This window comes from Prionailurus bengalensis, chromosome A1 (assembly GCF_016509475.1).
Source record: "Prionailurus bengalensis isolate Pbe53 chromosome A1, Fcat_Pben_1.1_paternal_pri, whole genome shotgun sequence".
NCBI lineage: Eukaryota > Metazoa > Chordata > Mammalia > Carnivora > Felidae > Prionailurus > Prionailurus bengalensis.
In genome coordinates this window covers 136,915,155-136,928,751 of record NC_057343.1, presented here as the reverse complement: position 1 = coordinate 136,928,751, position 13,597 = coordinate 136,915,155, and the positions used below count along the sequence as shown (strand labels likewise).

The window sequence follows — 13,597 nt, the reverse complement described above, 5'->3', positions numbered from 1 at the left end:
TAAGGGTGAAATCTGATTGGAGTGAGTTTGGAGCGGGGAGAGGAGAAAGTCAAGGCAAAACTTGTAAATAAATATTTCAAGTTTTGTAAATAGAAGGTAGAGAAATTGGCCGATAGATGAAGGGGAGGGTAAAATAAACAGGATTCTTAACTGTTTTTTTTGTTAGATGATAGAAATCTGTTTCAACGCTTTTTGGTCTGGTGCGAAAGATTGAATAAGGATGGAAAACTTGATACAAGGGGCAAAAGAGAAGTGTCGAAGCAGTGTTCTAGAGTAGATAAGAGAAGATGGATTTGGCCTTTGTTAGAAACATTGACAGTTCATGTGACAGTTACATGGGCACAGACTTGTGTGGATGGGGAGATTTGTGGAAGCTGTCTTTTGATTGTGGCTGTTCTCAGTAAAAGAAATAAGGTCATCAACTAGGAGTGAGGGGAGGCAGGTGTTGGAGTTTTGAGCAGAAAGAAAGTAGAAAGTGGGTGCAAAGTAGGGAGAGTAGAGGAGTATTGGACTAGGGAAATGTAGTGGCAGTGTTGTTAGGCAACATGACAGGTTTACTTGAGATTTTGATCATGAGTTTAAAAGATACTAGACAGCTTGATTGTGTTTTTCTCCAGCTAAGTTGAATTCAGGTGTGTGAGGGCAGGCACACAGTGAATTAAATGTTGAAAATAATAGGGCTGTAGTTTTACCAAGTGGATATAAGGGAGGGAGGGAGGGGTACAAGGTAATTATGTTAGTAATTGACCATGGAATTTAAGCTGGCTAAGCAGGGAAGGGAGGACATTAGGATAGTAAAAGTTTAAAAATTTGGAGGATCACTGTTTTGTTCTAGTCAAGTGGAATGATTGTCATCATCCAGATAGAAGAAGTAAGTTGCAGAGGTTAGGTGATAGTTGGAGAGTAGGATTCTTTTTTTTTTTAGTTTTTTTTTTTTAATTCCAGTGTTCTTGACATACAATGTTAAACTAGTTTCAGCTGTACAACATAGTGGCTCAACAATTTGTATACATTACTCAGGGCTTACCATGGTAAATTTACTCTTAATCCCCTTCACCTAGTTCACCAGTGCTCCCCCCCCCCAGCCCCCTCGCATTTGTTAACCATCAGTTTGTTTTTGATAGTTAAGTCTATTTCTTGGTTTGTCTCTCTTTTTTCTTTTTTTTAAAGTATTTTATTTTAATTTATATTATTTTAAATAGACTCCAAGCCCAGCATGGGGCTTGAACTCACTACTCTGAGATCAAGAATTGCATCCTGTACTGACCAAGCCAGCCAGGTGTCCTCCCTTTTCTTACTTTGTTCCTTAATTCTGTATATAAGTGAGATCATATGGTATTTGTCTTTCTCCGAGTTACTTCATTTAGCGTTATACTCTCTAGCTTCGTCCACATTGTTGCAAGTGAAAAGATTTTGTTCTTTTTGATGGCTGAGTAATATTCCATTGTGTATGTATACCACATCTTTATGCCTTCATCTATCAGTGGACACTAGGGCTGCTTCTGTAATTTGGCTATTGTAAATAATGCTGCAATAAACTTAGAGGTGAATGAAATGCCAGCCAAATTCAAGACAAAGAAATGGAAAGACATTCCATGCTATAGGTTTTAAGAACAAATATTGTTAAAATGTGTGTACTACCCAAAGCAGTCTACACATTTAATGAAATCCCTGTGAAAATACTAACAGTATTTTTCACAGAACTAAAACGATCCTAAAATTTGTATGGAACTCCAATATGTCGAATAGCCAAAGCAATCTTAAAACGCAAGAACAAAACTGAAGGTATCACAACTCCAGATTTCATGTTAGGTTACAAAGAAGTAGCAATTAAAACAGTATGGTACTGGCATAAAAATTCATGCATAGATCAGTGGAATAGAACAGAAGACCCAAAAATAAACCCACAATTATATGGTCAGTTAATCTTTGGCAAAGGCGAGATGAGTATGCATTGGGAGAAAGATAATCTCTTAGGGGTGCCTGGGTGGCTCATTTGGTTAAGTGTCCAATTCGTTTCGACTCAGGTCATAATCTCACAGTTCGTGGGTTCGAGCCCCGTGTTGCTCTTTGTGTGCATAGCTCAAGGCCTGCTTGAGATTCTCCCTCTCTCTCTGCCCCTACCCTGCTCATACTCTCTCTGTCTCTCAAATAAAAGAACTTAAAAAAAATCTCAACAAATGGTGTTGGGAAAACTGGACAGCCGCATGGAAAAGAACAAAACTGGTCCACTTTCTTTGACCATACACAAAAATAAACCCAAAATGGATTAAAGACCTAAATATGATAATTGAAACCATAAAAAGCCTTGAAGAGGGTACAGGCAGTGAAATCTCTGACATTGGTCATAATATTTTTCTAAATATATCTCCTGAGACAAAGGAAATAAAAGCAAGAATAAACTACTGGGACTCCGTTAAAATGAAAAGTTTCTGCACAGCAAAGGTAATGGTTATCAAAACTAAAAGGTAGCCAGCTGAAAGGGAGAAGATAGTTGCAAATGACATAGCCCATAAAGGGTTAGTATCCAAAATATGTGAAGAACTGATGGAACTTAACCCCCAAAAAACAAATAATCCAATTTAAAAATGGGCAGAAGAGGGGCCCCTGGCTGTCTCAGTCAGTAGAGTGCATGACTCTTGATCTCAGAGTCCTCCATTCAGGCCCCAGGTTGGTGGATGTTGAGCTTAAAAAAAAATTTAAAAACCAAAAAAAAAGAAGGGCAGAAGACTGAACAGACATTTCCCCAAAGACATAGAGGTGGCTAACACACATGAAAAATGTTCAGCATCACTCATTATGAGTTAAATGCAAACCAAAACCATAATGAGGGGTGCCTGGCTGTCTCATTTGGTAGAACATGTGACTCGATCTTAGGGTCATGAGTTTAAAACCCACATTGGGCACATAGTTTACTTCAAAAAATGAGCAATGGCACTAGTGAGTATTTACCAAAAGAATACAAAAACACCAATTCAGAAGTATGCATGCACCCCTGTGTTTATAGCAGCACTATTTACAATAGGCCAACTGTGGAAGCAGCCCAAGTATCCATTGATAGATGAATGGATAAAGATGTGTGTGTGTGTGTGTGTGTGTGTGTGTGTGTGTGTGTGTGTATTTATATATAGGGGATATAAGGGATGGGAATTAAAGAGTACAGTTATAAGATAAATTGATATTTAAAATAAACATAGGGGTGTATATATCTCTTCAGGGTGGTGTTTTTGTGTTCTTTGGGTAAATACCCAGCAATGCAATTTACTGGATCATAGGATGGTTCTGTTTTCATGGCAGGTGAGGACGTAGTTCTGTTTTTAATATTTTGAGGAGTCTCCATATTGTTTCCATAGAGGCTGATCCAGTTTGCATTCCCACCAGCAGTGCGTGAAGATTCCTTTTTTCTACATCTTCACCAACCCTTGTTTCTTTTGTGTTTTTGATTTTAGCTAACATGACGTGTCAGTTGATAGCTCATTGTTTTGATTTGCATTTGCCTGATGATGAGTGATGTTGAGCATCTTTTCATGTGTCTTTGGCCCTCTATCATCTTCCAAGAAATGTCTGTTCATGTGTTCTGTCCAAGGAGAGTAGGATTCTTTAAACTGAGTTTATGGAAATGTTCAGTTATTGTTAACCATAGAAGCTAGTAACTGCGATTGGGTGGTGTACAAGATCATTAGTATGGAGGAGTTTAAGGACCTGGACGGTTAGGGTATTGGCAGAATCAGCTATGTGGGTTTTTTAATAACCAAGAATGGCAGGAGTAGCGTTGGAGACAACACTAAATCTCAGGGGAGTGAGGAAGCGTGGCTCAGATGGCTGTAGATGATTACATAAAGAGGAACAGCAGACAGTGTAGTCTAGTAACAGGGTTCTTGAAACAGGGTTTTTAGGAAGGAAGGAGAGAGGAAAAATCTGGAAGTGGGTGTAAGGAGCAAGTAAGATTGCTTCCCCATCTGTGGTATGATGATTTGAGGGATATGGAGAAGACATTTCATTTGAGATATCTGCAAGGAAAGAGGCATCTTTGGGGAAAGTTAGATTTTAAAGCAAGGAGGTAAAGGGAATATTCAGAGAAGAGGTTAAAGATATTGGGAGCAGGGTTTACTGATGACTCAAGAGATCTCAGCAGAAGTTTCAGGAGTTGACAATTGTAGAAGATACGAGAACATGAGGCATACTAGTGGTGACCAAGAAACAGCTATATAAAAGCAGTGCTGATGGTCTGTTCTGGTGTCTCTTGTTATCTAACAAACTCCCCCAAACTTAGTAGCTTGAAATAGTAATTATCATTTTATTATCTGTCATGGTTTCTGTGGGTCAAGAATTTGTGAAGGCCTTGCTAGACACTTGTCCTTTAGATCTTTCACGTGGTTGCATTCACATAGACATTGGAGCTACAGTAGCCCGCCCAGGACTGAGCAGCTAGAGATTGAAAGCTGTTTTGTTTCTTCCTGTCCTCTCAGGGCTTCACATGATCTCATTGTGTGGGCTGGTTTGGATTTCTTTATACCCCTTTATAATCCTACTCTCCTTTCTCTCATCTGCTGTTCCCTGATCACTGCTGGATCACACTTTCTGTCGCCGATTAGTATGCATTTTCTAGAAGTTTATAAACATTAAATCTTTTGTTTGCCTTCCTTTACTCAGCATAGTTTTCAGTTTCACACATTTTGTTGTACATATTAGTTGTTCATTCCTTTTTATTGCTGCAGTATCCCATTTTATTATTATACTAGAATTTGTTTATGCATTCACTTGTTCATAAATGTTTCGATTGTTTTCCTTTTTTTATGCTGAAGAGTTTATTTTTTTTTCAATATATGAAATTTATTGTCAAATTGGTTTCCATACAACACCCAGTGCTCATCCCAACAGGTGCCCTCCTCAATACCCATCATCCACCCTCCCCCTCCCTCCCACCCCCCATCAACCCTCAGTTTGTTCTCAGTTTTTAAGAGTCTCTTATACTTTGGCTCTCTCCCACTCTAACCTCTTTTTTTTTTTCCCCTTCCCTCCCCCATGGTCTTCTGTTAAGTTTCTCAGGATCCACATAAGAGTGAAACCATATGGTATCTGTCTTTCTCTGTATGGCTTATTTCGCTTAGCATAACACTCTCCAGTTCGGTCCACGTTGCTACAAAGGGCCGTGTTTCATTCTTTCTCATGGCCACGTAGTACTCCATTGTGTATATAAACCACAATTTCTTTATCCATTCATCAGTTGATGGACATTTAGGCTCTTTCCATAATTTGGCTATTGTTGAGAGTGCTGCTATAAACATTGGGGTACAAGTGCCCCTCTGCATCAGCACTCATCAGCATCAGCATCCAGTATCCCTTGGATAAATTCCTAGCAGTGCTATTGCTGGGTCATAGGGTAGGTCTATTTTTAATTTTCTGAGGAACCTCCACACTGCTTTCCAGAGCGGCTGCACCAATTTGCATTCCCACCAACAGTGCAAGAGGGTTCCCGTTTCTCCACATCCTCTCCAGCATCTATAGTCTCCTGATTTGTTCATTTTGGCCACTCTGACTGGCGTGAGGTGATACCTGAGTGTGGTTTTGATTTGTATTTCCCTGATAAGGAGCGACGCTGAACATCTTTTCATGTGCCTGTTAGCCATCTGGATGTCTTCTTTAGAGAAGGGTCTATTTATGTTTTCTGCCCATTTCTTCACTGGGTTATTTGTTTTTCGGGTGTGGAGTTTGGTGAGCTCTTTATAGATTTTGGATACTAGCCCTTTGTCCGATATGTCATTTGCAAATCTTTTCCCATTCCATTGGTTGCTTTTTACTTTTGTTGGTTGTTTCCTTTGCTGTGCAGAAGCTTTTTATCTTCATAAGGTCCCAGTAGTTCATTTTTGCTTTTAATTCCCTTGCCTTTGGGGATGTGTCGAGTAAGAAATTGCTACGGCTAAGGTCAGAGAGGTCTTTTCCTGCTTTCTCCTCTAGGGTTTTGATGGTTTCCCGTCTCACATTCAGGTCCTTTATCCATTTTGAGTTTATTTTTGTGAATGGTGTGACAAAGTGGTCTAGTTTCAATCTTCTGCATGTTGCTGTCCAGTTCTCCCAGCACCATTTGTTAAAGAGACTGTCTTTTTTCCACTGTATGTTCTTTCCTGCTTTGTCAAAGATGAGTTGGCCATACTTTTGTGGGTCTCGTTCTGGGGCTTCTATTCTATTCCATTGGTCTATGTGTCTGTTTTTGTGCCATCGATTGTTTTCATTGGGGACGGTTAATAATAGAGCTGCTGTGAGTATTAGTGGAGAAGACTGTGTGGACATAAGTTTTCATTTCTGTTGGAAGTCTACTCATGGAGTAGGTGTGTTTTAACTTTTTAAGAAGCTGCCTTGGGGCGTGCCTGACTGGCTCCGTCGGTAGAGCATGCGATTCTTGATCTCTGGGTGGTGAGTTTAAACCCCACATTGGGTATGGAGCCTACATTTAAAAAAAAAAAAACTGCCTTGGGAGCACCCTTCTATTTGTTAAATGGGATGCTACCCATTGAATAAATCCAGTCAGACCTTAAAAAAAAAAAGTGCCAAACTCTTCTTCAAAGTGGTTGAACCATTTTATATTTTGACTAGCAGTGTATGATGGTTCCACTTTTTCCACACTCTTGTTAATTTTGAAATGGTCATCTTTTTTTTTTTTTAATTTTTTTTTTCAACGTTTATTTATTTTTGGGACAGAGAGAGACAGAGCATGAACGGGGGAAGGGCAGAGAGAGAGGGAGACACAGAATCAGAAACAGGCTCCAGGCTCTGAGCCATCAGCCCAGAGCCAGATGTGGGGCTCGAACTCACGGACCGCAAGATCGTGACCTGGCTGAAGTCGGACGCTTAACCGACTGTGCCACCCAGGCGCCCCCATCTTTTTTTTTTAATTTAATTTTTTATTTTTTAAAATATACATCCAAATTAGTTAGCATATGGTGAAACAGTGATTTCAGGAGTAGATTCCTTAGTGCCCCTGACCCATTTAGCCCATCCCCCCTCCCACAACCCCTCCAGCAACCCTCTGTTTGTTCTCCATATTTATGAGTCTCTTATGTTTTGTCCACCTCCCTGTTTTTGTATTATGTTTGTTTCCCTTCCCTTATGTTCACCTGTTTTATCTCTTAAAGTCCTCATATGAGTGAAGTCATATGATGTTTGTCTTTCTCTGACTAATTTCAGTTAGCATAATATCCTCCAGTTCCATCTATGTAGTTGCACATGGCAAGATTTCCTTCTTTTTGATTGCCGAGTAATACTCCATCGTATATATGTACCACATCTTCTTTATCCATTCATCCATCGATGGACATTTGAGCTCTTTCCATACTTTGGCTATTGTTGCTAGTGCTGCTATAAACATGGGGGTGCGTGTGTCCCTTCGAAACAGCACACCTGTATCCCGTGGAGAAATGCCTAGTAGTGCAATTGCTGCGTCATAGGGTAGTTCTATTTTTAGTTTTTTGAGGAACCTCCATACTGTTTTCCAGAGTGGCTGCACCAACTTGCATTCCCATGGTCATCTTTTTTTTAAGGTTTGTTAATTTATCTATTCTGAGAGAAATGGAGGGTGGGGGAGGGGCAGATAGCGAGGAAGAGAGAAAGAATTGCAAACAGGTTCCACACTGTCAGCATAGAGCCCAACTCAGGGCTTGAATCCAGGAACCGTGAGATCACGACGTGAGCCAAAACCAGACACTTACCTGCCTGAACCACCCAGGTGCCCCTAAATGTTTATTTTTGAGAGAGCACAAGCAGTGGAGGGGTAGAGAGAGGTAGGGACAGAAGATCTGAAGCAGGCTCCATGCTGACAGCAGAGAGCCCAATTCAGGGCTCAAACTCACGAAACATGAAATCATGACCTGAGCCAAATAGGATGCTTAACTAATTGAGCCATCAATTAATCATCATTTCATATGTTTATTTGCTGTCAGTATACTATTTTGTTTGGCAAAACGCTGAGATGTGTTGTTTGTTTAATGTTTTTTAATATTTATTTTTATTTTTGAGAGAGAGAGTACAAGCAGAAGAGGGGTAGAGAGAGGGAGACACAGAATCTGAAGCGGTCTCCAGGCCCTGAGCTGTCAGCACAGAGCCCGATGCGGGGCTGGAACTCACAAACTGTGAGATCATGACCCGAACCGAAGTCGGACGCTCAACCGACTGACCCATCCAAGCGCCCCAAGGTTTCATTCTTTTTAATTGCCGAGTGATATTCCATTGTATGTATATACCACATTTTCTTCATTCATCAGTAAGTGGACATTTGGACTCTCTCCATAGGTTGGCTATTGTTGATAGTGCTGCTATAAACACTGGGGTGCATGTACTCCTTCTGTATTTTTAATACTTTAATAATAATCTATTTTTAATAGCACACTTTTTGATTACAGTAGCTTCACAGTACTTGTTGAAGTAAGATAATGTAAATCTTCCAGCTTTGCTTTGCGTTTTCAGAATTGATTTGTCTTTTCTAGGTCCTTTGTATTTCCACATGAGTTTTACAGCTTGTCAATTTAATATATATTGACCCTTGAACAGCCATGGTTTGAGCTGTACAGGTCCACCTATATGTGAATTTTTTTCCCCATAAATATAGTACAGTATTATAAATGTATTTTCTCTTCCTTAGAATTTTAATATTTTCTTTATTTTATTGTAAGAATACAGTGTATAATACATCAAGCATATATTAACGGGCTGTTTATATTATTTGTAAGGCTTCTGGTCAACAGTAGGCTAATAATGGTTAAGGTTTTGGGGAGTCAAAAATTATACACAGAGGGGTACCTGGCTGGCTCATTTGGTAGGGCATGCAACTTTTGATTTTGGGGTCATGAGTTCCAGCTCCATACTGAGTATGGAGCCTGCTTAAAAAAAAAAAAAAAAGCTGGGGCAACCAGGTGGCTCAGTCAGTTGAGCATCTGACTTCAGTTCAGGTCATTATCTTGCAGTTAGCCAGTTGCAACCCCACCTTGGACCCGCTGCTGACAGCACAGAGCCTGCTTCAGATCCTCTGTCCTCTCTCCCCCTCCCCTCTCTCTCTGCCCCTTCCCCACTAGCACTCTCTCAAAAATAAATACTAAATATATATATATGAAAACTACAGTTTTCAGCACCCCTAGCTTCCCTCCCCCACAGTTGTTCAAGGGTCAACTGTAGTTTACTTTTCTGTTAGAATTGCTAAGGTTGGGTCTTGTTTTGTTTTAACCCAAGTTTTCCCTGATCATACTTGGTTGGTTGAAGCTTATTTTCAGTAGATTTCTCTGGAAAGATTAGGGAGTATAGTATTCTTCAACATTGTAAACTTAGTTTTCCTGCTCACAGGTCAGCTAGGCCATATCACAAAATCCTTGACTCATACTTTTTCCCACAAATTTCTCTGGGAAAATCTTATACTAATTAATTTTCTTTATTTTATACCTGACTTGGTCTTTTTGTTTAGAGGCATTGAGATTTTTTTTAGAATTTTATTTTGTTTTTGATTTTTAGCTTTTATTCTTCAGGCACTCCTATATACATTTATACATATATTAAATATTCTTTGCTAGCTGTCTGTATTTAACACTTATTTTCTTTTTCTTTTTCTTTTTTTTTTTTTTTTAATGTGTTTTCTTTGGTACCCCCTAAATTTTCAGCCAGATATATTCTGCTTTGGATACTTTGTAGCCAATGTTACTTTTTCTCTCATTTCTATCTTGATTTTAACTCCCAATTCAAATCTTGCCCTTCTGCCCTGTTTTCCCATCTTAGTTTATAAATTTTTTGATTCAGGGTGGTTTGCAGATGCTAGTTTATTTAATTTCAATGGGGTGTTTTCTTTTTTTTGTGATTGTTATTTGGGAAGTTTTATTAGCTGAACTATTTTTTGTTCTAATAGCTTTCTATAAAATCTTAGGTGTCTTTTCATTTTGAAATGTCTTGTTTCCTTGATCTGAGCATAATCATTGCCATGTGAGGAGTTTGGTTGCTATGTATTGTACTTTTAAGAATGCCCTTTTGAGGGCACGTGGGTGGCTCAGTTGGTTGGGTGTGTGACTTTGGCTCAGGTCATGATCTCATGGTTGGTTCATGGGTTTGAACCCCTCTGTCAGTGCAGAGCCTGCTTGGGATTCTCTCTCTCCCTCCCTCTGTCTCCCTGTCTCTCTCCTCTCTCTCTCTCCTCTCTCTCTCTCTCTCTCTCTCTCTCTCTCTCTCTCTCTGCCCCTCTACTGCTTGCACTCTCTTGTTCTCTCTTTCAAAATACATGTAAAAAAAAAAAAAAGAATGCCCTCTTGTATTGAAACAGTGGAATTCATCTTCCTTTATCAGTAGTACTTTTTGCAGGATTTTTTTTTAAAGATTTTATTTTTGGGGCGCCTGGGTGGCGCAGTCGGTTAAGCATCCGACTTCAGCCAGGTCATGATCTTGCGGTCCGTGAGTTCGAGCCCCGCGTCGGGCTCTGGGCTGATGGCTCAGAGCCTGGACCCTGTTTCCGATTCTGTGTCTCCCTCTCTCTCTGCCCCTCCCCCGTTCATGCTCTGTCTCTCTCTGTCCCAAAAATAAATAAACATTGAAAAAAAAAAAAAAAGATTTTATTTTTAAGTAACCTCTATACACAACCTGGGGCTCAGACTTAGAACTCTGTGATCAAGACTCACATGCTCCTCTGACTAAGCCAGACAGATGGCCCCCATTTGCAGTTGTAGGAGCACTGATGTGTCTTGTAATTTTGTGTTTTTTAAAAAAAATATGTCTTCATCATCCTTAATTTCTACTGTTTGCTAACTCAGGCTGTACCAAATCTCTAAGGAACATCTCCCTTTCTAAGTGGAAGTGTAACCTTGAACAATCAGTTACCTCTGTGATTACTTTCCTTATCTACAGAATGATTAAATGATTTTTAATGAGTTTTTATCAAAAAATGAGATTAGCTGTTTCTCTGTATAATGGAGATTAACAGGAGAGCCACCTAAATTAGTTTTGCAACTAAACAAGTTTTATTATAGGCTTCTTTGGAACTCATTAATTGACTAACATACCAAATCCAAGATACTAATTGAAGGTGTTTTGTAACTTGTCCTCTCATCATCAACATTATGTATCAAAACTTATCTTCAGCTACTATGTAGAATGAACCTGATTCTTCTAGTTGGACTTGGAGTCTAAGTGATCAACATACATTGTTTTATTTTTATTTTTAATTGTTTATTTTTAAGAAATGTTTATTTATTTTGAGTGAGAGAAAGAGAAAGCAAGCAAGCATGGGGGAGGGGCAGAGAGAGAGAGGGAAAGAGAATCTCAAATAGGCTCCACTCTGGCCACGGTGAGATGAAATGAGCCGAAATCAAAAGTTGGATGCTTCACCACCTGAGCCACCCAGGTGTCCCTTAATTGTGGCTTAAAAGCACACACATAACGTACAATTTATCATCTTAGCCATTTGTTTTAAGTCAACTCTGTACCCAGCGTGGGGTTCGAACAAGATCAAGAGTCTCATGCTCTACCAACTGAATCAACCAAGTGCCCTACATCTTAGCCACTTTGAACTGTGCAGTTGGCGTTAAATATATTCATGTTATTGTATGGTAGATATCTAGAACTTTTTAATGTTGCAAAACTGAAACTCTACCCATTAAAAAGCATTGCTTCTTCCCCCAACCCCAACTTTCTACTTTGTTTTTGTGATTGACTACTTTTGATATCTCACACAAGTGAAACCATATAGTCAGTGGGTTTATTTTTGCTTCTAGGCCTTTTTTTTGGCCCGTGATCTTTCTTGAAATGCTTTCTATTTTCTCTTCTACCTGTCCTCATCCTTCTGATTTTTATTTCCTAGGCCTGTTTGCTCCATGATCATCCACCAGCCATTCCTCTTTCTCTTCTTTTTTTTATTGAGGTATAATTGAGATATAACATTGTATTAATTTCAGGTGTACAACATAATTATTCAGTATTTGTACACTTTGGAAAACAAACACCACAATAAGTCTAGGTAACATCTGACACCATACATAGTTTAAAAAATTATTTTATTATTTTTAATTTTTATTTTAGAGAGAGCACACCGGAGGGGGGAAAGGGCAGAGGGGGGGAGTTAATCTTTTTTTTTTTAAGCTTGTTTATTTTTGAGGTGGGGAGGGGCAGAGAGAGGGGGACGGGGGATCTGAAGCAGGGTCCACTCTTACAGCAGCAAGCCTGATGCAGTGTACGAACCCGTGAGCCGTGAGATCATGACTTCAGCCAAAGTCAGCCACTCAACTGCTTGAGCCACCCAGGCGCCCCTGACTTTTTTTTCTTTTTGGCACTTTCTTTATTTTTTATTTCTTGAAGTTCTCACTGTGCTCATTCATTCTCCTGAGCTTGATAAGCATGTTTATGACTATTGAACTCCTTATCAGGTAAATCACTTCTCTGTTACTTTTAAGAAATGGTTTTTGAGGTTTTACCTTATTCTTTTTTTGGAACATATTCCTCTGTTTCTTCATTTTGCTTGACTTTGTGAGTTGGTTTCTGTGCATTAGATAATAGCCACCTCTGCCAGACTTCAAGGAGTATCTTGTAGAAGATGAACGTTATCGTTCAACCCTGCACTAGCTCTTGGTTGTTTCTCAAACCTTTGTGATTATCCAAGCAGCCTATTTTAATTTTAGTGGTTCCCAGTAGTTGAGAGTGTGCAAAGACCTATCTGTGTTCCCAAGGAGGAGGATCTCAGTCAACAATTTTATTCAGGATGATTGGGGAGCCAGACCCTTGGGCAGCAGCTTTTAAAGTACGTAAATATATACAGTCTTGTGGGAATGCAAGCAGAAGCCCACTCAGCCTGCAGAGCAGGTGATCTGGACATATCCCCTGGGTAGCACTTGTAATAATCAGGGTACCCAGAGAGTGCATAAGCTTCTTTCTGGGAGGTAACAGTAAGCTGGAATAAGGCAGAGAGTGAATAGCCTTATGGAACCCAGGAATGGAAAGCCCCCTAGTTACCATGGACAGATGGTTACGGAGTGTTCCCTGAGCAACAGCTGCAAAAGCCTGGGACACCAGGTGTGGAAACTGGGGTACCAAGTGCATGTAAACAAATGCTACCCTCTAGGAAACACAAGTGCTCTGGAACTTAGAAGAGGGAGAGCACACAGATGGCATTGTCTGGAGTGAGGCAGGAGCAGAAACATGGTGCCCACTAGCCTGTGTGCATTGAGAATATCCCACCAGGGCCCTGCAAGTGTGTGTTAAATTAGACTGCCCCTCAGGCTAACACTTTAATAAGCAAATGAGTCTCTTTCACATAAAGTTTGTGTGCCTTTTACTCCATTGTTTCTGCACTAACTGCCTTGAGCAATTAAATCCAGGCATTGGAGCGCTTTAATGGCTTTTTCTCAGTTTGCTATTTTCCTGTAGGTCTTTGAATGCGAATCCCCATAGTTTTTAAAGCTAGATGTCTTGGGGGCTTATCTCAGGTACAGGTCTTAAAAGTTCAAGTGCCCAGTTTGGGGTTCAAATTCATTTCTCCTCAGGGAGAGTCTCTGAGTTTTGAGTTTCCTCCCTATAATGGGTTGCTGCTCTGGGAAGGGTTTTATGGCAAGACTATGTCTCAGCTTCTCTTCTTTGTAGGGAT

At 39.9% G+C, this 13,597-nt stretch overlaps 1 protein-coding gene across 2 annotated transcripts in view; it reads left to right on the top strand.

Moving 5' to 3' along the window:
• Positions 1 to 13,597, top strand: part of SMN2 (survival of motor neuron 2, centromeric) — a 42,708-nt gene that overhangs the window by 689 nt on the left and 28,422 nt on the right. The window lies entirely within an intron of this gene.